The following is a 22,038-nucleotide window of genomic DNA, read 5'->3' as shown; positions in this document are numbered from 1 at the left end:
CAGTTCTCTTCCATATTTAAGCCCTCTATTGTTGCACGCCGGCCGCCGCACAAGCCTGGCTCAGGCGCCCGCAATCGGGTACTACTGGTAGTACCTACCGACACGGCTGACTCCCGCGTGCGGTGACAGCTAGCCAGCCACCGGGTCCTTAAATGCGCATTTGACCGTGGTAAAAATATCTGCTGCGCCTATGGGCTCTCATTTAGATTACACCAGGATTGCGGCACCATGTTAGTGCAACTGTGCATCATGTGCATGCCTGAACCCAGCACTATCCTGGCTGCCACACTTGTAGAACACGGACACCCTCTGGCTTTACCATACATGATTCGATGAAGTTTTGGGTCGCGAGACGAGAGTTGCTATAAATTATATGCAGAGAAAAACTCCACTGGAAAGCCGGTCCAGCACGGGGGGTTTGCACTTTTGCTGCACACACCATCTGGTCATACATGTCATCCACAGCCAGCACAGAGCAGAGGATCTATGATACTGGGAAGCAGTTAGTACGTAGGCTGGCAGTGGCCATCCAAGTAGTCTTGTAACAGTGAGTCTGCCTGTCCCTGCGCTGGCCAGTACAGTGATGTAGTAGTTAACATTGACCTGTGAGCTGTGACTGAGTTCAGTATCTCCCAGTCCCAAGTCAGGGATCTAATGGTGGTTCCGTTCTGCCAGTGACTTTGGGAACTTGACTTCCGACCTCAAAAATCCTGCTATTACCCTGCCTGCCCGATCACGCTGTCCACATGCTGCTAGTGTTCTGCAAGTGCAGCTTCCCAAGCCTACTCACCTCTATTCTATGCTCCCCAGTACTGATGCTCCCTGCAGAGGGGTGCAACGTCTTCCTCTGTCCCCACTGCCTGTGCCATCCCCGCCCGCATCTCTGCTATTCGTTTGTTGTTTTTCAATTCAGTAATTTGGCGTCACAAATGCATGCTTCACCTGGATGAGTTTTTTTGTATAATCTTTATTGGCACAGCAACATACAATATCTGTGGAAAACGGGCATGTTAAGAACAGTGTTATAATCCCCCACACCCTCATTCTACCCATCTGTACCCGATATGCTTATTGGAGTAATAATACCATGTCACTAGGAAACAACTGAAAACCTGGATTGATAACTTTATATAGATTATCATGCCTTCTGTATACATCTGGGTTTTTGGGATCCCGACATAACCACTTAAACTGGTTCTCATAATTATATCCAAATGTCTAGCACATTATAACATCACAGTGTCGGACCGCAAATAGCAATAATCTAGGGTGGTCTTGTCTAGAATTGGGTAGGTCAAGTAAGTCAGCCAGCATTGAAGCCCACGCCTGTAGATCATCTTCCAGCTTTGTATCCCTCCTGCATTTGCGCGAATGACCCTCATCAGCCGTCATTCACACTCCGTCACTGATAGCAGCACAGTTGTACTCTATTTCATGAAGAGAGAATGATCTTCAAATACTCAACCCTCACTATTGCCACCATTTAATGATTTAAAGAAAAAAGCCTCAGGAAGTCACATTAACAGTCCCAGCATACACATGGTACAGCTGAGTAATCACGGTCATTTGTGAGCTGTTTCTTTGTGAGATAAATGAAGACAGAAGGATTCTTGTGACCAGCTACAAACGACCGTTCACGTTCAACTAATAATTGTTGTCAATTTTTTGCCAGTTGTTTATGCCTTTCATAGATGACACTGATTCTCATTTCATGAAATCTAACCTTAGTTTGCCCAACAGCAGAAAAGCAAATCCATGCTCTGGCAGTGCACAGTGTAACAGCTGGTGTAGAGATGATGTATAGATCTGGAGGTTGGAGAAAGTGACGTGCATGGAATATCAATTTATGTGTGTCTGTTAAGCCTGGGAGTAAAGCATGTGACTCCAACATGCGGGCGTAACATGGAATAAATAACTTACCTCCAGACTTGTGTGTAAATCAGTATTTAAATCTGTATTTGTAAAGCACAAACTACTCACCCTTATGGGTCTCAAGGCGCTGGGGGCCTTGGTGGAAATTAAGTGAGCTATTGCCCAGATTCACATGGTGCTGAGCTGAGCACCACAACAAGCAGTAGTCTTCAAAATGCTCCACTGCAACATACCACACTCCCACCACTTCCGCCGGAATGGACAAGGCTCATTTGCTATGTTTGTCCTTAGGGTGATGTTTGGCTTTTTGCCAATCTTATAACTTCTTCAGTGATGTAGCATTGAGGGCAGCACCAACACTCGGTGCTTTTCTTTGACCTTTTGATGCTTTCAGGCGTGGGTTCCTTTCTTTTTTACTATTCTCAATATCTAATAAATGCACTTATAACTCCAGGGGAGTAAGTTCTAGTAACAAGCCCAATTGGTGGTAATCCTTTTTTTTGTTTGTTTCTCTAAAGCAGTCGCTTTAACAGAATATTCCACTATCATGATTAAACCCATACCCCTTCAGCCACTGGAAGTGACAGTGGCTCACTCATTCAAGTGTATTGCATGATTTTATTCAGTTTATCTGTTTGGACTAGTGTTTTCACAACATTTTGTTTTATTCCATCACATAACTTAAGCTATGTCTAAGTTGTGCCTTTCAAATCATAGACTCTGTTAAAAATGGCATGCCCTACCCCAAGTATTGTCTTTTACCCAAATCAGCACACAGAACACTGAAATTGTCCACTTTCAATGCATTAGTGGTTTTAGATAATTTATTCCAAACTTGTGCTTTAAATGGACATTTGCTTTAATCTTTTTAAAAATTGTTCACTGGGAACCTCCTATCAAAACCTTACGAAGACTCCCTTTCTGAAATTCAGATCAGGTATTCTATTTGACTTTTAGCAGTGCCACTTGAAGATGTGGGTGGAGCTAATAAAGTAAGTGGGTGGAGCTAGTGGAGGGATTGAGTGGAGCCAAAAAAGTGGGTGTGGCCTCCGACAAAAATGTCAGCACCTGCACTTCATATTTTACAAATTAAGCACGGAGTAGTGATCTTAAATGGTATGTTTTTGCTGAGAAGTCTCTTACAAATTTAGAGTAGTACTCTACTAAACCTAGGAATGCTCTTAGTTCCTCCTTGTTCACTGGAACCGGTGTGTCTTTAATTGCCTTTATGAGTTCATTTTTTGGTTTTATTCCTTCTTGAGTTATCTCATGTCCCAAGTAAGTTACGCTGTTTTTTCCAAACTTGCATTTCTTGTATTCCGCTGTCATAACACATTTCTCCAATTTCTTAAGTACCTGTAGGAGCCTGCTATCATGGTCCTCCTGATTTTTACCCATCACCAAAATGTCATCCTGGAAGATGAGTATGTTCCTAACTCCTTTGAAGATTTCTTGCATAAGTCTTTGAAATAACGCTGCAGCCGACGCTATACCAAAGGGTACCCTTTTGAACCTGAAAGACCCAAAGGGTGAGATGAAAGTTGTAAGGTGTCTACTCTCTGGATGTAATGGTACCTGATGGTACGCTGCGGCTAGATCAATAGTTGAGAACACACTCATTCCCTTGGTGAGTGACAACATTTCCCCGATTCTAGGTAGTGGGTACTGGTCAACCACTATATTTTTATTTAGATCACGCAGGTCCATGCACAATCTCAGCTTGCTGTTAGGTCTTCTAGCGACCACCAAGGGTGCGACCTACTCAGCCGATTCCGTTGGCTCGATTATGTCGGACTCCAATAATTTGTTAATCTCATCCCTAACTTCCTCCTTCAGTGTAATAGATATGTGTCTTACCTTATGTAGGCAAGAGATGGCGTCTTCTTTCAGCTTTATTCTGTGTTGAAAGCCCCTAAGCTTCCCAATCTTCCCGTTAAATACACTTGGAAATCTGCCCAGAAGATCACAGTCAGATAGAGAGTTCTGTTGCACAACTAGGACCGGCTCAGAGCTGTTGGGGTTAAGGGTAATGCCGAGCTTCCTCTGGTCTTTCCATCCTAGTACTGATGGACCAGTGGTTGCCACATACAATTTTCTGTTCATTTCTCTTCCCTTAAACATGAAAGTTAATTCCCTGAAACCAACTAGCTCGCTAGGTTCTCCAGTGAAAGTTTTCAAAGTAATATCCGGCCTTTCCTTTCTCCCTCCTAATGCACTACAAAACTTTTTTCTCCCACACCTCGCGGTTAACAATAGTGCATGTTGAACCTGAGTCCGCAGTTATTTCAAGCTCTATTCCCCCTAACTCCACTTTGCACATAGGTTTCTTCTTATTGTTCTTCCCATCTCCAGTATTATTTGTTACCTCCATCACATTTAGCACACACAGATTGTATTCCGAATCATCAGAAGAGTTAGTCTCTTCCTCGTCAACCTCTTGAACCAATTTTACATTAGCTCTTCCACTTCTCCTGCAAGCTTTCTGAAAATGTGCAACTAAGCCACACTTGCTACATTTGTTGTTTCTAGCCGGGCAGTTCCAGTCATTTGCCAAGTGCTTGTTGCTGCTGCAACGATATCATCTTAATTCCTCAAATCTTCTTTCTTTACTGCTGGTTCTTGGACCATCCTTTCCTTTGCTCTTATAGTTCACAAATTTTTTCCTTGCTCCACTTACTTTAGCAACCACATTAGTCTCTTCACTTTTACTCTTGTTTTCATTTATGACTTTCTTAGCACATCGACCCGTAAGTTCTGCCTTTTTGACCACATCTATGACCTGTTGTAGGGGTTTCTCACCTTTGGCCCACAGAGCATCTTGTATATTAAAATTAGCGGCACACATGACTATTTGATCCCTTATGAGGTCATCGTGCATATTGTCAAATTTGCATGATAGCGCCAGATTCTTTAAAGCAGCTACATAGTCATCAATGTTCTCGTCTTTACCCTGTTTCCTTCTGTAGAATTTGTACTTATGGACAGCAACACACACCATAGGTTTATAGTAGCTATCCAAATCCTCTATAGCATTATCATATACAGTTCTATCCACACCATCATGTCTTTTTAGGGCTCGACCTACGTCCCACGAAGTGGGTGTGGCCTAAGAGTCCTTTTCTGAGGGCTTTGAAAATCGTACCTACCGAATTCCAGAAAGCTCGTGATTTTTGCTGGTTTTTTTGCCAGCTGCATGGCAATTGGCCCTCGCATGCGTGTGTTTTTACAAGAGAGCACGCAATAGGCCATAGGCGTTAGAGTTGCTCCGCCAAGTGCATATTACGCGTGGACACGCGCAGCAGAAGGGCATATTTCTTCAATTACCAGCTGTCAGGGCCCGCGGTAATTGAAGACAGATGTGGGGCTATCTGGCTGCAGCCTTCTGCGGCTCGCCCAGCTGTAAAAAGGGAACATCCCCCCCTCCCTGAACAAGGAAGTTGGCTTGTATGATTGCGTATTTCAAGAAAGACCTTAACGGCTTTCTTGTTTGTAACCTCGCCTGGCACGTTTTGAAACGAGCAGTTTATTTTTTATCTTTATGTAGTCAAGTTGGACTTGGTAAAATGCACCAGCCATGCGGTGGAAGAAGCTTATGCTTCAAGCTTAAAAGCGTTGCTTTTTCTCTTCACTACATAAATTGCCTTTTGGACAAGAATATTTTTATCCGTGATTAACACTGTTTATACGAGTCAGAGCACTGTCATTCCCGAGTGACGAAACGAAACCGCCAAAGTCCCGGCCACACAACGCTCATGTGTCCCGTCCGAAGTGCCAGCCTGTCACACACATGCAGATAACCATCACTCGCATTAACCTGAGACTGTACGCCGTACTGTTGCCCATCACCTCCCCAATCTTTCCGTCCTTTCCGAAATAGCAGACGGTAGTCATCTTGCCTACACGTCCCGAATATTTAAGCCTGTCCCCGTCTATTCCATAAGTCGTTTCTTGTTTTACAATTGGATCGCTTTCGCGATCCGTTGAAGTGCCGCTTGTTTTCTCATTGTATACGTGCCCCATGCATGCATTCCAGCTGAAGATCGCGACCAAACACCCTTCCTTTTTTTTTGTAATTAAAATGTTGCTTATTCTGAAAAATGCCTATCCAGATATTCGTCATCTTTTTATAATTCCTCACGTGAGCCTTCCTACGTGTTAGCATATGAGCACTTGTCACCCTGTCTGTAAACTGCACTTTTAGCAGCATTTCGTGCATTTGAACAGAGTACTTTTCACGAGGGTCAACTCTGTGTACAGGAGCTTTCACTTGTGTTAGAAAGCTGAGTTGCTTTGTGTGCTTGCTGCAGATGGCTACTGCCTGTATGCCACTAGTTTTCTTCAATGAGAACCTGACTCAGTCTCCCCCACATCCCCCTGATCAATAAAATAAACTCGTGCCATTCACTTTGTTATACTTCAGGGTGGTACTGCGCCGTGAAGCCCCAGTACTGCCACTGAGTGCTGTGTTTTTGTTGTTCTCAAATTGCACCTACCACGTCTTTGGAGAACCAGGGAAACTTCGATTAACCTGTTTGCGTGTAGCAGTTGCCCAGCTCTGTGAAAAGGGCCAGGATACGTTTGTGTTCACCTGGCTCCACTGGGTACCTGGGCATGGAACAGACCCGGCATTGTTATCACCACCTCCTCTGTGCGATAAGGGGGCGCGGCCGGGTGGGTCTGTGTTAGTTCTCAATGCGTTCCGCGTCCCTGGGGCCCGGCGGGTGTAAGGCACCCTGGCAAGTGATGAGACGGGCGCTGCCTCTCTCCTCTTCACATGTGGCTGCAGGCGAGGGAAAGGCAGCAGTAAATGAATGAAAAAAACACAAACCTGCCATTTAGGAAAGTACCCGCCCAGAGGCTCTGTAATATACCAGGACTGTACTTTCTTTGACACAGCACCACGTTCAAGAGCTTGAGTCCACTGTGTCCACACTATGTTTCTAGGACAGATATGGACACACTTTCAAGGTCTGTAATTTTATAGCTCAGCCTCTTTGATGCATTGAACGCTCCTGACGACTGCACCGTGTTCTACATTTTAAACAGTTACGTTATTTGTTTATTTATCTGAAAAGTACTTTCTGGAACGTCCGCCCCCACCCCTTAAATCCAAATGTTTACCAACTCTCTGCAGCGTGCGGGAGAGTACACGGCGCCCCCCGCTGCCTGCCAATGTGGAATGTGTGACTTGTGTGAGCAAGTATTTTAGTTTGAAGCTCACTTCCGACGTTGCAAATCCAGACATAGTTGTTTGTTTAAATCACTTCTTTCCGAACAGACATAGTCCATTTGTGGCTAAGCTCAGTTTACTGTTCAGAGCTGCCGGTGGCTTGCGGCTTCGTGGCACTTTGCAAAATATCCCTATGGTAAATATGTTTATAGGGGGTGACAATTACTTAAATCCGGATCAAAGTGCTGTGACACGACCCTTTAATTATTGTTTTAAACAAAGTGCTGTTTTCAATTTCTGTGGAGTGTAAACAGAAATGATTTTTTTCTGCGCACTGGATAATCACATATAAACTGTATTTGGAAAGCGTTAGGCAATAGTTTAATTACTAGTCAAATTAATGTAAATTATCCGGAATATAGACTTTGAATTGAATGTCCGCAGAAGAGGCTTGTTGACCATGGAAAAGAACCGTGGCGCAAATTATGTACCTCACTAAAACTTATTGTGGGGGAGTGTAAGTGTGGAATCTGTAGTCGATGACGACGCGCTGATGGGTGGAGAGCTTTCTGAAACCTGCAGAGTGAGTGTGCAGAGTGTGTGCAGAGTGAGAGTGAGTGCTGCAGAGTGAGAGTGAGTGCAGAGTGAGTGCAGAGTGAAGAGTGAGTGCAGAGTGAGTGCAGAGTGAGTGCAGAGTGAGAGTGTGTGCAGAGTGAGAGTGTGTGCAGAGTGAGAGCAGAATGAGTGCAGAGTGAGAGTGTGTGCAGAGTGAGAGCAGAGTGTGTGCAGAGTGAGAGCAGAGTGTGTGCAGAGTGAGAGCAGAATGAGTGCAGAGTGAGAGCAGAATGAGTGCAGAGTGAGTGCAGAGTGAGAGTGAGTGCTGCAGAGTGTGTGAGTGCAGAGTGTGAGTGAGTGCTGCAGAGTGTGTGAGTGCAGAGTGTGAGTGAGTGCTGCAGAGTGTGAGTGCAGAGTGTGAGTGAGTGCTGCAGAGTGTGAGTGAGTGCTGCAGAGTGTGTGTGTGAGTGAGTGCAGAGTGAGTGCAGAGTGAGAGTGAGTGCTGCAGAGTGTGTGAGTGCAGAGTGTGAGTGAGTGCTGCAGAGTGTGAGTGCAGAGTGTGAGTGAGTGCTGCAGAGTGTGAGTGAGTGCTGCAGAGTGTGTGTGAGTGAGTGCAGAGTGAGTGCAGAGTGTGAGTGAGTGCTGCAGAGTGTGAGTGAGTGCAGAGTGAGTGCAGAGTGTGAGTGAGTGCAGAATGAGTGCAGAGTGAGAGCGAGTGCATATTTATATGTATGCATATATTTATATATGTCCAGTTTCATCTACTGCAATCAACAGAGTGCACTCTCGGAGCAATTATATTTTCAAAAATGTATTCCACAAATACCAGACGCGTTTCGGCACGGTCGCCTTCCTCGGTGTCAACCAAACAATTTATTCAATTGTCATTTAAATAAAGTTATCATGATTCAAAACAGAAAATCAGTGACAGCGAAAGAGGTAGTGTGTGTAACTCTCCTGGCAGTGACTATGGCGGCCATCTTGTAACATTGTTGTTAATAAAAGCACTGTATTAGGCAAGGTTATTTGCCAATGCATTTCATTTAACATTCATTGGGCTGTCTTGTATCTCACCCTGTATCGGCAATGTAATACCTGGTTCAGTATCCCACTGGAACTGTAATATTACAGTTCCCATCCATCTCGCCCTGGATGGGCAAAGTAAATTTTATGGCCATCTGCTCGGGCTCTAAAATTAATCTCTGTGAATCCACATTTCCTCTTCATTATTTAAACCTTTTGGGGCCTTGCATTGCTCCTGGATTATGTATCTTGATTCTAGGATGCAGAGTTTTCTGACTCTATCTCCACCCCTCTAATCTTTTCCCACCTGGTCCAGACAGAAAAATCTCAGCAGGCTGTTATTGCTGTTGTGTTCAAACTCAAAATGCCGGGCAACTGGATAGGTTTGATCTTTATTCGTAATCGTCCATAAATGTTCCAATATCCTTTTTTTAGGGATAAATAGTACTACCCACATATTGTTTCCCACATGGGCATTCTAAGCAGTACACTGTGTGGTCTGAGTTGCAGTTCAAGAACTTTTTTATCCGTATTTTTGATTTTCTACCTGGTATCACGTATTCACTCACTTTCTTGCTATTTTTACATGCTTTGCATCTTGTGCATCGGAAAACCCCTCTGATTGGATTCTTCCTCCTTGCCTTTTCTATAAAGTGACTTCTGACCTGGTGGTCTTTCAGAGAGGGGCCCCTTCTATAGGTAACGAGTGGTGCATCTGATATGTGCCTTCCAATGGTGTTGTCAGATTTAAGGCTACGCCAGTTCCTTCTGAGGATTTGATATCATTCTGACGCCTTCTCTGTGTAATCTGTAATTAAACCTTACATTATTATCTTCATGAGTCTGTTCTTATCTGTTATTATATGCACCTTTTTTATCTACTAGTAGCTGACTTCGTGGTATAGCATCACTTCTTTTCTCTGCTTGGTCTAGAATTCCTTTGCAATAACTTCTCTTGAGAAATCTTCGCCTTGCCTTTGATTTAGCTGTGTTATATTCATTATGGGTAGAGCAATTTCTTTTAATTCTCAAGAGTTCCCCAAATGTGATATTATCAATCACACTTCGTGGGTTATAACTAAGGCTCCCGGTTTTCCGTTTAAACGTATAAATACAGACGGAAAAATATTTTCTTCCGTCTGTATTTATAAATAAATAAATGCGGAAAAATACAACCAATTTGGATTCTCTGATTCCGAGAATTGTTTGGAAATCCGTTCTTCAGCCCAGGGTTTCCTGGCATGCCCCTCTTCTTGATTGCTGGCCACATTAACACCTGCTGGGCCATTAATCTCTGGCAGGCCCGGGAAATTCCTTCCATGGAGTGTCTTGCATTGACCTCTGACCTGCCCACCATAGCCCTGATGACGTGCAGTTTAACCAAGAAACACCTCACAGGTTCAGCACAGCCTCGTATGATCCAGTCAGAGACAGGACAGATGCTCTTAGCTGTTGGTAGGGCTGGGGCAGGGTCACTCATCAGAGGAGCACACATCCGTGCCTCGAAAACCCAAGCAGACAGCTCTTGACTGTTGGTAGGGCTGGGGCAGAGGCACTCGACAGACGAACCCACGTCAGTGCCTCGAAAGCCCATTCAGACAGCTCTTGACTGTTGGTAGGACTGTATTGTATTTACTTAATTTGGCGCATATATACATATAGCTAAACCTATAACAACCATGTGACTGTCAATTTAAATAAATGTGGGAAAATACCAGCTGCAACGTCTTTATTTGCTTGCGACAAAAATAAATACAGATATATGCAGATAAAATGGCATAAGAATAAATATGGATAAATACAGACGGAAATGGTAAAAATATAAATACCATAAAACCGGGAGCCCTAGTTATAACTCCCATTGAAGAGCGAGAGAACTGAAAGTACCCATACCGTCTCACCTCACAGAGGCCGCTTCCTCACCCTCTCTGTAGACATGCCGCCTGCATCACGAGTCAACGGTTACCCAAGCTCTGCACAGTTGTTTTCCCTTCAGTAATGGAGCGTGTGAAACAGACTGTCCTGGACCCTGAACAAGGCTTCAAGGAAGTGTGAGTGCGACGAGGCGGGTTTATTAATTCACCACTTAACTAATCAGTCTCCTGCCCCTCCCTCCTCACTTAAGCCACAATTTGTGACACATTTGCTATTTTAGGGCTCGTAATAACATTACTTTTGTATATTTGAGTCCATACAGATACTGATAACAGCAAAACCGCAAGTACTAAAATGCAGAGTACAGGGGGCACGAGCCCTAATAAAAAAAAGGTTTTAGAGGGGCAGGGTTTGCAAATTAGCATAGGCAGTGTGCAGTAATGTCACAGAGAGGGACATGGCAAGTCTATTATGCCTCTCTTTAATGGTAATGAACCGTGATTCACGTAATATAAGCACGCACATGAGCAGTGTATACCCTCATGTACATAAATAAGGAAGGCTTAAATGTATTTTGGTACAACAATGTGGGAGAGTTTTAACCTCTCAGCTGCGCTGAACGTTCTGCGCTGGTGCAGAACGTTCTATTGCGCAGGCGGGGCCGCGACGTTCAGCGGACGTGCGCAGCACTTCCGAGGTAGTGCACCCGACGTCCACTGAACGTGCGCAGCATTAAAGGGGTTAATGAAACATGAGGGAATATGTTAACATTAACTTTTATTGGGCAGAGGAAGTTTCCAGTGGGAGAAAGCTAAAATATTGTAATGCATGATATAGAATGAATATAGTCCTCTCTGAATCTGACTTGCATATCTATGCATTGCACAGATATTCTAGGCAGTAGTCTGTTATTCTTTTCCTCCTGCATGATAGCGTGTATTACAATTCGCTTATAGATGCCACTTTTTCAGCTATTTAATTTACTAATGGGGAGCATTTTTATTTTGGTGGCCGTGAATACTCTGTATCTCAGTGCGGCCCTGATAGTTGGCAGCCCGCTAGCGATTCCTGATATTTACTAAATGCCAGGCAGTTGGGGTATACCTGCTACTTGTACCCAAATGGTGTTTGAACACACAACGAACTGGAAAAATGAAATTCAATGTGTTTTCACTAGAATAATTAGCCTGATTGTTGGTGTCTCATCATTTCCATTAGTCTCAGTTGGCAACTTTTAATATTTACAATGTAAATTTTTTTTAGACTCTCATGCTAGTGTCCAACAGGAAGTTTTTGGCACATGAAGTAACAGTAGATAGTGTAGGACCCAGGATAATGTGCTGCATGGCTACTTATAGGGTCCCAAAAGTGAGACCTATTGGCTATGTCAAAGCTTGTTTTCAGTAATTCCACTAGGTTAATTTACTTACTTCTGCTCTTCCATAGGAAAATAATGTTTTTTCTTGCCAATAACTTTGGGACCGGACTATAAATTTCCACGAAACTTTCCAAAAAGGTCCTCCTTTTTTATTAGTTTTTGCATAGAAAGTTGGGGGATAATCCATCAGGCGATGGCCGAGAAAAAGGGGGGGTCCCAAAATGCAAAATCCCCATGCATTTTCCATAGACTTCTATATAAACTGCTTAATGGAATTGCCTTATGTTTGGCAGGAAGCTAGACCATGGTCCGAAATTGTGCTCTTTGTGATTTGGTGTAAATCTGTTCAGTAGTTTTTCTGAAATTATGGCTGTAAAATAATTGTATATCTGGACTGTTGGGAGACCACAGCCCTTTGGTTTGAACCCATAATGATGTCAGAAAGGCCCCTGTAATGTAACTAAAGCTGTTTTTAAAATTACATCTGTGAGAAGTTGGCCTGGTAGGGGATGTTTCCAATTCTGGAACCACCTACTACCTGACCAAACAATCCCCTTATGGTGTCTGGTTGTAAGTCAACCTTATTAGACAAGCTATCCTAGGGGTAGCATGGACTAAGCAGCCTAAAGGCTTAACTTAAGAGGTCGTGTTAAGCGAGCTGTTTTACCACATACAATCCTGTAATACCAAATGAAAGGACACCACACAAGTATATATTATAAAAATATATGTGTTTATTACTAAAAACAATCCCCAGTATTCTTTATGAATAAAGGGGCACAAGCGTTAAATCAAAAGCACTGTTTAAACATACAAGTTGCACAATTATGGATGAGGGCGGGGGGCCACTCAAACCATATACTAAACAAGTGGTATAAGAGAGGCCACTCGAACAGTGGTTAGGCCTAGGGCCTAGGGAATCGCTGGGAGCAGTCAGGACAAGCAATGCTGAAGTCGGGAATGGCCCTCGGGATTCGGGAGATGTGCGGAAAGCGCACGCATGCACCAATGTTAACCAATGGTGCGTAAAAGTCAAAGTGTTAAAGTTTAAGGACACTTCCGCTGAACCTAGAGGAACAAAACTTAACACACAGACCCTAGAGGTGTGCACCAGTGTGGGAACACCGGCGGAGCAAAGTTACCTCACCCACAGGAAGTGGGTGCACAGGGTCGAAGTGGCGTCGGGTTTTGACACGCAGGCTCTTGGTGCTTGAAGCTGAAAGGGCTGCAGGCAGGGTGAAGACGAAGTGTCCGGTGGAGTCCAAGGGTGGACTCAAGTTGTAGAGTACCTGAAAGCAGAGGGGACAGAGTCTGGGTCACTCAGCAGTGACCAGGGTGGAACCAGGACGGAACCAGGCAATGTCGGGCGCAATCAGGTGGTCGTCGAGGAGCTTCTCTCCGCTGTCACGTGGGCTCTGGGGCATCTGCGACGTCCAGGAGCAGGTCACGATCTGTCCCACGCAGGCTCTCACCGTCGGTGCAGTCGGCTTCCGGTTTGGAGCAAACAAGCCTTGGTAAGAGCAATCCACGCAGGATCGGAAGATTGCTTCTCACTCGGACCAGGAAGGTCAGAGTCGGGGCTCCTTTTCAGGGGAGCTGGTGTGGATCTGGAGCAACCAGATTCACGAGTCTTCTTCGGTAGTTCGTCAGCACAGGGACCACAAGCCAGCTGGCAAGTGACCGGGCCAACGCGTTGAGCCAAATCGTGCCAAAGGGCCCCACGCAGCACTCGTCGAGTGTGGAGGGCTGAACTTCGGCTCAGGAGTAGCTCAGGGTGGGGGCTTCTCAAACCCCGGTGTACAGCTTCGAGGGTCACTCGTGGGCTGCACGGTCAGCGTCTCGTGGTCACTTCAAGATGGCGTGCCCCACGCTTCCGGTCGCCTCCACGGGTCTCAGCTTTGCAGGGACTGTGGATCGGGCTGTTAGAAGCTGGGCAGGCTTGATCTCGTCGATCTCAGTCGCTCGAGTTCCGGCGGGAACTGCAACCAAGTAGACGTCGAGGGCTGGATGGTGCCTGCTGCTGCAGGGTGGTCACTCCTTGACCACAAGGGAGATTCTTCGGGCTTCCACGTTGAGATGGAGGGCGAAGGGTCCAGAATATCGTTTCAAATGTTTCTTCCAGGAAATCTGATGTGCATTGGCACTGCTCCCACTCTTATTCGAATCTGGTGGGCGTGATTACCTGCTAGGTCCCCTCCTATGGGTGGGACCCAGGAAGTGGGTGGATACACCCCCTTCCTTTGATCCAGGCTGCCCTGGCACGAGGGCTGGAGTGCCCCAGAACCGGTTTGGCCGGATTATGCAAGGGGCAGCCTTGTGCGCCCCAGGCAGTGTCTGGTTTCTTTCAAACCTCCCTGCTACAATACACTATCTCCTGTCTGGAGGGCGGTGACACCCTCCTGTGACAGGAAACCCTTTGTCCAGGACCCCCTTGACTGGGTTTCGGTCAGCTCCAGGGGTCCAGACATTTGTCTGTGGCAGAGGCATCCATTTTGTGGATCTTAAGGCCTTTGGAGAAATCAACCGCATTAAAGTGAAGTAACATGTCTTACCCCTCTAGAGGGGTGGAATGCCATCCCCGTCGCCAGAACTGGCGAGGGGATGGTATTCCAAAGCGTATGACACCTTACACGACATGTTTTGATAAAGCCAAACCAGAGTTGCTAAATAACCGCGAGGATTATAAGGCACTTAATAGTATATGGTATGGCATTATCCTGAAACAGCTTAGGGATTTGTTCCCGACGGCTGCAGACAGGCTCAGCTCATGCTAGAGCTCCATCTCACATAAAAACCATGCACCCAGCCTCCAGGATTGGTGAGGCCTGTCTATAGGAGTGGCTCACAGGTTTACATGTGTCCAGATATAGGTTTAGACATAGGTATACTATATCTAAGCAAGGGGTGTGTACACCACCTTACCCCAGCTGAGTGATCAGCCAGTTGTGTCAATTTAAGAACCAGCCAGGGGTGGCAAAAGATATGCTGCAGCCCCTGGTAGGCCTTAGTGGCTCCTGTGCCCTGTGCACCTATAGTGCATTCTACAGGGGCTGACAAGGAGTCCATTTCCAATTGGTATGTACCTAGGGTACATGGAATCCATTTTACAGAGAGAGCAGATGGCCTGGGGCCCTGATTAGCAGGGAACCAGGTCAACTAAGTCAAAAAAACCAGCTAAACACAGGCAAAAAAATCTGGGGTAACCATAGTCAGGTAGCCACCTTCCTACATAACCCCCCCCCAAACGAAAGGAGATAAGGCTATCCTTGGCCAGGTAAGCCTATATTGCCTGAGTGGCCATATAAGGAAGTACCTGCACTAGCATGGGTACCCCCTGTCTCATGGTCCACTAAGCAGTCCCTCACCCTTTGGGTATTAGAGGGTCTCCACCATAGGGAATCACTACCTTGGGTGTGTTTATGCAAAGTTAAAGGCTGGTTTGGATGTGGAGTATTGAAGCGAGGCTCTACTAATTTAGGGCTTAGCTTCCTCCAATTATCTTCCACCATGTGTGCCTTTCTCTCTTTAACTGAGTTGCACTGTGCTCTCAGGGTCAACCTCTGGCTACCTAAAGCTGGAGGCTGGGTCCCTCTGTTTGGCTTGCTGGAGGGACAGTTCAGGTTTGGGCCTCTTGGGTCCCAGGTTTGGCTGTGCCCAACAGAATCCATCTGTGGGAGGTCCCTAACTGTTTTTAAGGGGGCTCCCTCAGGAGTTTTTAAAGTTTTCACCTTACTAGGGCTACTAGTTTTGGTGCACCTAATCTTTTGATGGGGGTGCTTTATTTGACAGGGGGCCCTCTGGGTCTCACTGTCCTTCTTGTCCTCTGCAGCCCTGGGCTGGCTAAGGCAAGGTAGAGAGGGGCAGGTTACCTGCTCCAGACTGGGTCCCACCTGAGAAGGGTCCACTGACATCAGAGGTTCTGTCAGGCTAGGCCCAACCACCTCTGGGGCAGCTCCTTCATCAGGGGTAAGATCAGTTCCCTGAGGAGGCTGATCCTGTCCTAAAGTCTGGTGAGGGGGAGATTTCTCTTCCTCCTCCATGCTCTCAGTTTGTGTGGAGTTATCCATCATTTCAGGGTTCACAACACACATGTTAGTTTGAGTTTGGGCTGTGGCCATCACAGCCCCACCAACCTTTTCAGGAGGAGACTCAGTTTGGGTTTCTGCTGTTATCATAACAGCTTTGCTATTCTGTTCAGGAAGAGCTTTTACTAAAGATGGGGCAGAGAGTTTCTCAGCCCTACCAACCTTTTCAGGAAGGACATCTTGGATTGGGGCTGTAGCCAGTACAGCCTCACTAACCTTTCCATGGGAATTCACCATTCTAGAATGGGTTTCCTGTTCAACCTCAGCCCAGGCTGAGATTTCTAAATCATTACCCAGTAGACAGTCCACAGGCAAGTTTGGTGACACTGCCACTCTCTTTGGGCCAGTGACACCTCCCCAGCTGAGACTTACTACTGCCATGGGATGATTTGTTTGGATGCCATCAATGTTTATTACCTGGTATGTGGCACCAGGTAAAAGTTGCTTAGAGGGGACTATGCCATCAGCCACCATGGTGATGCTAGCCCCTGTGTCTCTAAAAGCTTCAACTCTTAAACCATTGATGATGGGTTCTTGTCTATACTTGCTCAAAGTATTTGGGCAAGCAGAGAAGTTGGCAAACCCCATGCCAGCCTCATAAACAAGATCATTGGGTGATGGGGACCTGGATAGGCCAGGGTCCACCTGATTTCCAAAAGTAAACCCACCCAGATTCCTGGGTGTGCTCCCACTTCCTGGGGGATTACTGCTGACAGTAACAGGAGGTGTTGAAGCTGGCTTTGGAGGTATATTTTCTTTATTGTTATTCTTGGGACAACAGCTGTCTGTTTTGTAATGCCCCACCTGTTTACAGGGATAACAATAGGGTTTTTTCTCAGTTGAAGAAGTGTCTTGGGACCCACCCCCATCCTTGGAGTTTTGGGGCCCTGGGGAAGTCTTTTCTTTACTTTTATCCCCACCCTTATCTTGAGGCTTGGTAGACTCCTTCTTCTGGTTACTGTCCTGATTCTTAGGCCTAATCCTGGTTCTGACCCATTTGTCTGCCTTCTTTCCCAATTCTTGGGGAGAGGTCAGATCAGAGTCTACCAGGTGCTGGTGTAAGAGCTGGTTCTGACAATTACTTAGGATCTGCTCCCTCATAATCAAATTATACAATCCTGTAAAGTCATGTACTTTGCTGCCATGTAGCCAACCCTCCAGAGCCTTAGTAGCACAATCTACAAAATCAGTCCAGTCCTGAGTCTGTGTCTTCTGGGTGTCTCTGAACTTGAACCTGTACTGTTCAGTGGTTAAGCCAAACCCATCTATCAGAACACTCTTCAGGACTTTGTAATTGTTTGCATCCTCATGTCTGACAGTGAGGAGCTTGTCCCTCCCTTTCTCTGAAAAGGAGTACCATAAGATTGCTGCCCACTGTTCCTCAGGAACCTGCTGTACCATGCAGGCTCTCTCAAGAGCAGTCATCCATTTGTGGATGTCATCCCCTTCTTTGAAGGGGGGCACAATCTTTGTCAGGTTTCTACTATCATAGGACCTGGGTTTCTCTTTAGGAATATTGCTGCCACCAGTGGCATCTAAGCCACACAATTTTTTCTCTCTTGCCAAGGCAAGTTTAGCTTGGGCCATGCTAAGTTTAGCTTGAGCCAAGGCTACCTCCTCCCTCTCTATTTGGAGTTGGACAGCCCTCATTCTGGCCCTATGCTCAGCTTTCTGAGAAGCACTCATGCCTCTCTCTGATTCTCTGGAGGCACTAGAAAGATGAGAGTCCCCTGAGGGAGATCTCACTCTTCTGTTGCCTGGGAGAATCACATGTTGGGTTCTGGGGAGGTGCTGGCCCTCTCCATTCCCCAGTAGGTCCAAGTTGGCCTGGCTAAGCCTACCAACTGGAACCTGGCTACCCTGATCCTGTACTCCTAAGTCCTCAACATCTGAGTCCTCATCCAAGTCATCATCATCCTCCTCTTCAAGGGGATCAACTGCAGGGGGGTTCCCTCCAGTTCCTGTATCTAGGGAAGCTGCTTTTGCCTTCTCTAAGTCATCCTGTTCTAGGATTTCTACCAGGATTAGGCAGGTGGGGCTTCTGCCCCTTTTTAACCCTCTTGCTTTGCACAAGGCAATCAAGTCTCTGCGGGTTAGTTTGTCATATCCAAAAGTTGCCTGGGTAGGGTCAACTGTCACAGGACTAGACCCTGAGGCCTTTCCTGTGTCAGACATGGTTACTAGTGAGGTGTAAGTGGTGCACTTACCTACACTAAGTGTTTTCCTACTGGACCTTGCTAGTGAGTTGTAGTCAGGGGTGTGCTATTCCCTTCAACCTACAACTACTAAGTTCAGTAGAACTTAATATGCTAAGCTTTTGATTTTATATGTACCTAGAGGTACTTGATGTGATCTTTCAATTTGATATAAAGATTGCAATGGTAAAACAACAGCAAGCTCAGATCCGCACCGCTGCTCACCAATGTGAGAAGTTGGCCTGGTAGGGGATGTTTCCAATTCTGGAACCACCTACTACCTGACCAAACAATCCCCTTATGGTGTCTGGTTGTAAGTCAACCTTATTAGACAAGCTATCCTAGGGGTAGCATGGACTAAGCAGCCTAAAGGCTTAACTTAAGAGGTCGTGTTAAGCGAGCTGTTTTACCACATACAATCCTGTAATACCAAATGAAAGGACACCACACAAGTATATATTATAAAAATATATGTGTTTATTACTAAAAACAATCCCCAGTATTCTTTATGAATAAAGGGGCACAAGCGTTAAATCAAAAGCACTGTTTAAACATACAAGTTGCACAATTATGGATGAGGGCGGGGGGCCACTCAAACCATATACTAAACAAGTGGTATAAGAGAGGCCACTCGAACAGTGGTTAGGCCTAGGGCCTAGGGAATCGCTGGGAGCAGTCAGGACAAGCAATGCTGAAGTCGGGAATGGCCCTCGGGATTCGGGAGATGTGCGGAAAGCGCACGCATGCACCAATGTTAACCAATGGTGCGTAAAAGTCAAAGTGTTAAAGTTTAAGGACACTTCCGCTGAACCTAGAGGAACAAAACTTAACACACAGACCCTAGAGGTGTGCACCAGTGTGGGAACACCGGCGGAGCAAAGTTACCTCACCCACAGGAAGTGGGTGCACAGGGTCGAAGTGGCGTCGGGTTTTGACACGCAGGCTCTTGGTGCTTGAAGCTGAAAGGGCTGCAGGCAGGGTGAAGACGAAGTGTCCGGTGGAGTCCAAGGGTGGACTCAAGTTGTAGAGTACCTGAAAGCAGAGGGGACAGAGTCTGGGTCACTCAGCAGTGACCAGGGTGGAACCAGGACGGAACCAGGCAATGTCGGGCGCAATCAGGTGGTCGTCGAGGAGCTTCTCTCCGCTGTCACGTGGGCTCTGGGGCATCTGCGACGTCCAGGAGCAGGTCACGATCTGTCCCACGCAGGCTCTCACCGTCGGTGCAGTCGGCTTCCGGTTTGGAGCAAACAAGCCTTGGTAAGAGCAATCCACGCAGGATCGGAAGATTGCTTCTCACTCGGACCAGGAAGGTCAGAGTCGGGGCTCCTTTTCAGGGGAGCTGGTGTGGATCTGGAGCAACCAGATTCACGAGTCTTCTTCGGTAGTTCGTCGGCACAGGGACCACAAGCCAGCTGGCAAGTGACCGGGCCAACGCGTTGAGCCAAATCGTGCCAAAGGGCCCCACGCAGCACTCGTCGAGTGTGGAGGGCTGAACTTCGGCTCAGGAGTAGCTCAGGGTGGGGGATTCTCAAACCCCGGTGTACAGCTTCGAGGGTCACTCGTGGGCTGCACGGTCAGCGTCTCGTGGTCACTTCAAGATGGCGTGCCCCACGCTTCCGGTCGCCTCCACGGGTCTCAGCTTTGCAGGGACTGTGGATCGGGCTGTTAGAAGCTGGGCAGGCTTGATCTCGTCGATCTCAGTCGCTCGAGTTCCGGCGGGAACTGCAACCAAGTAGACGTCGAGGGCTGGATGGTGCCTGCTGCTGCAGGGTGGTCACTCCTTGACCACAAGGGAGATTCTTCGGGCTTCCACGTTGAGATGGAGGGCGAAGGGTCCAGAATATCGTTTCAAATGTTTCTTCCAGGAAATCTGATGTGCATTGGCACTGCTCCCACTCTTATTCGAATCTGGTGGGCGTGATTACCTGCTAGGTCCCCTCCTATGGGTGGGACCCAGGAAGTGGGTGGATACACCCCCTTCCTTTGATCCAGGCCGCCCTGGCACGAGGGCTGGAGTGCCCCAGAACCGGTTTGGCCGGATTATGCAAGGGGCAGCCTTGTGCGCCCCAGGCAGTGTCTGGTTTCTTTCAAACCTCCCTGCTACAATACACTATCTCCTGTCTGGAGGGCGGTGACACCCTCCTGTGACAGGAAACCCTTTGTCCAGGACCCCCTTGACTGGGTTTCGGTCAGCTCCAGGGGTCCAGACATTTGTCTGTGGCAGAGGCATCCATTTTGTGGATCTTAAGGCCTTTGGAGAAATCAACCGCATTAAAGTGAAGTAACATGTCTTACCCCTCTAGAGGGGTGGAATGCCATCCCCGTCGCCAGAACTGGCGAGGGGATGGTATTCCAAAGCGTATGACACCTTACACGACATGTTTTGATAAAGCCAAACCAGAGTTGCTAAATAACCGCGAGGATTATAAGGCACTTAATAGTATATGGTATGGCATTATCCTGAAACAGCTTAGGGATTTGTTCCCGACGGCTGCAGACAGGCTCAGCTCATGCTAGAGCTCCATCTCACATAAAAACCATGCACCCAGCCTCCAGGATTGGTGAGGCCTGTCTATAGGAGTGGCTCACAGGTTTACATGTGTCCAGATATAGGTTTAGACATAGGTATACTATATCTAAGCAAGGGGTGTGTACACCACCTTACCCCAGCTGAGTGATCAGCCAGTTGTGTCAATTTAAGAACCAGCCAGGGGTGGCAAAAGATATGCTGCAGCCCCTGGTAGGCCTTAGTGGCTCCTGTGCCCTGTGCACCTATAGTGCATTCTACAGGGGCTGACAAGGAGTCCATTTCCAATTGGTATGTACCTAGGGTACATGGAATCCATTTTACAGAGAGAGCAGATGGCCTGGGGCCCTGATTAGCAGGGAACCAGGTCAACTAAGTCAAAAAAAACCAGCTAAACACAGGCAAAAAAATCTGGGGTAACCATAGTCAGGTAGCCACCTTCCTACAACATCCTTGGCATCAAATTAGTGCACAGAGGCAGAAACTACAGGGCTGGATGCTGATCTAGAAAGCCACTTTTGGGTAGTTTGGGTGACGAGGATTTGGATGTTGATGAATGTTTGTGGTAGCGGTGTTAGACGCTGTCCATGATGCTGCTTCTGATGACCCAGGAGTGGTTCCAGTTAACAAGGATTTCACAGATGGTCTCCCCTGGGACTGGTGCTTAAGTGCTGAGGTGTTTGGGTTTGCTCGAATGGCGGCAGAGCTAGCTGTGGCTCCGGGTATGGTTATGAGACCCGATTCTTTTGTTCTGCTTGGTAAGCCGAGACCGTACTTGTTGAATATTCACCCAGTGTGAGTGGTGAGATCTGCATTGCAGGTCTGCCTGAAGTTGTGATGCTGCCGACAATAGCGTGTCTGCTAAAAGTGATGGCGTGACTGGTGGAATTATAAAGCCAAATAAGAGAAAGTTATCTTCCAACATCACAGTCTTCGAGACTGAGACCTGTAATACTGAAGACTCTGAGACTCACAGCAGTAACTTCTCCTTTCAGAGCGTTATTGCTGCAGATGGAGTGAAGCCAAGAAGTAAGCACATTACTAAGGTACCAACAAAGTTTAATATTTTTTCAATTGTATTAACTGTTTCTCTTTTGCAGCATTTGGAGATGCATTTTTTAGTTTTGTTGCTTTTTGTTTAGTTTTTTCTTGTAGGCTGTTACCTTTGGTTTAAAGGGAACAATGCTGTAGTGTAGTGTGTGATCTTAATGCTGCAGTTTGCATTTCATTACCATCATTTGCTTACCCAGGAGAATCTCCAGGGTGGAGGAGGTTTGCTGTTCCAGAGTTCTTTCTTCAGCTTCTGGGCAGTTGTCACTCTGTGGCGATCTGTGTTCCTGTTTCTCTGCTCTCCTTGT

General features: G+C 46.6%; 1 long non-coding RNA gene across 1 annotated transcript in view; it reads left to right on the top strand.

Moving 5' to 3' along the window:
- The window catches only part of LOC144807965 (uncharacterized), an 83,174-nt gene that overhangs the window by 5,105 nt on the left and 56,031 nt on the right, over positions 1-22,038 (top strand). Inside the window, exon 2 of the long non-coding RNA XR_013606541.1 lies at positions 21,676-21,726. This is a non-coding gene — a long non-coding RNA (uncharacterized LOC144807965). The remainder of the gene's footprint in view (positions 1-21,675; positions 21,727-22,038) is intronic.

This window comes from Lissotriton helveticus, chromosome 1_2, assembly GCF_964261635.1.
Source record: "Lissotriton helveticus chromosome 1_2, aLisHel1.1, whole genome shotgun sequence".
In the NCBI taxonomy this organism is placed as follows: domain Eukaryota; kingdom Metazoa; phylum Chordata; class Amphibia; order Caudata; family Salamandridae; genus Lissotriton; species Lissotriton helveticus.
Note: the sequence above shows the minus strand (reverse complement) of the source record. Positions and strands in the feature narration are given on the sequence as shown.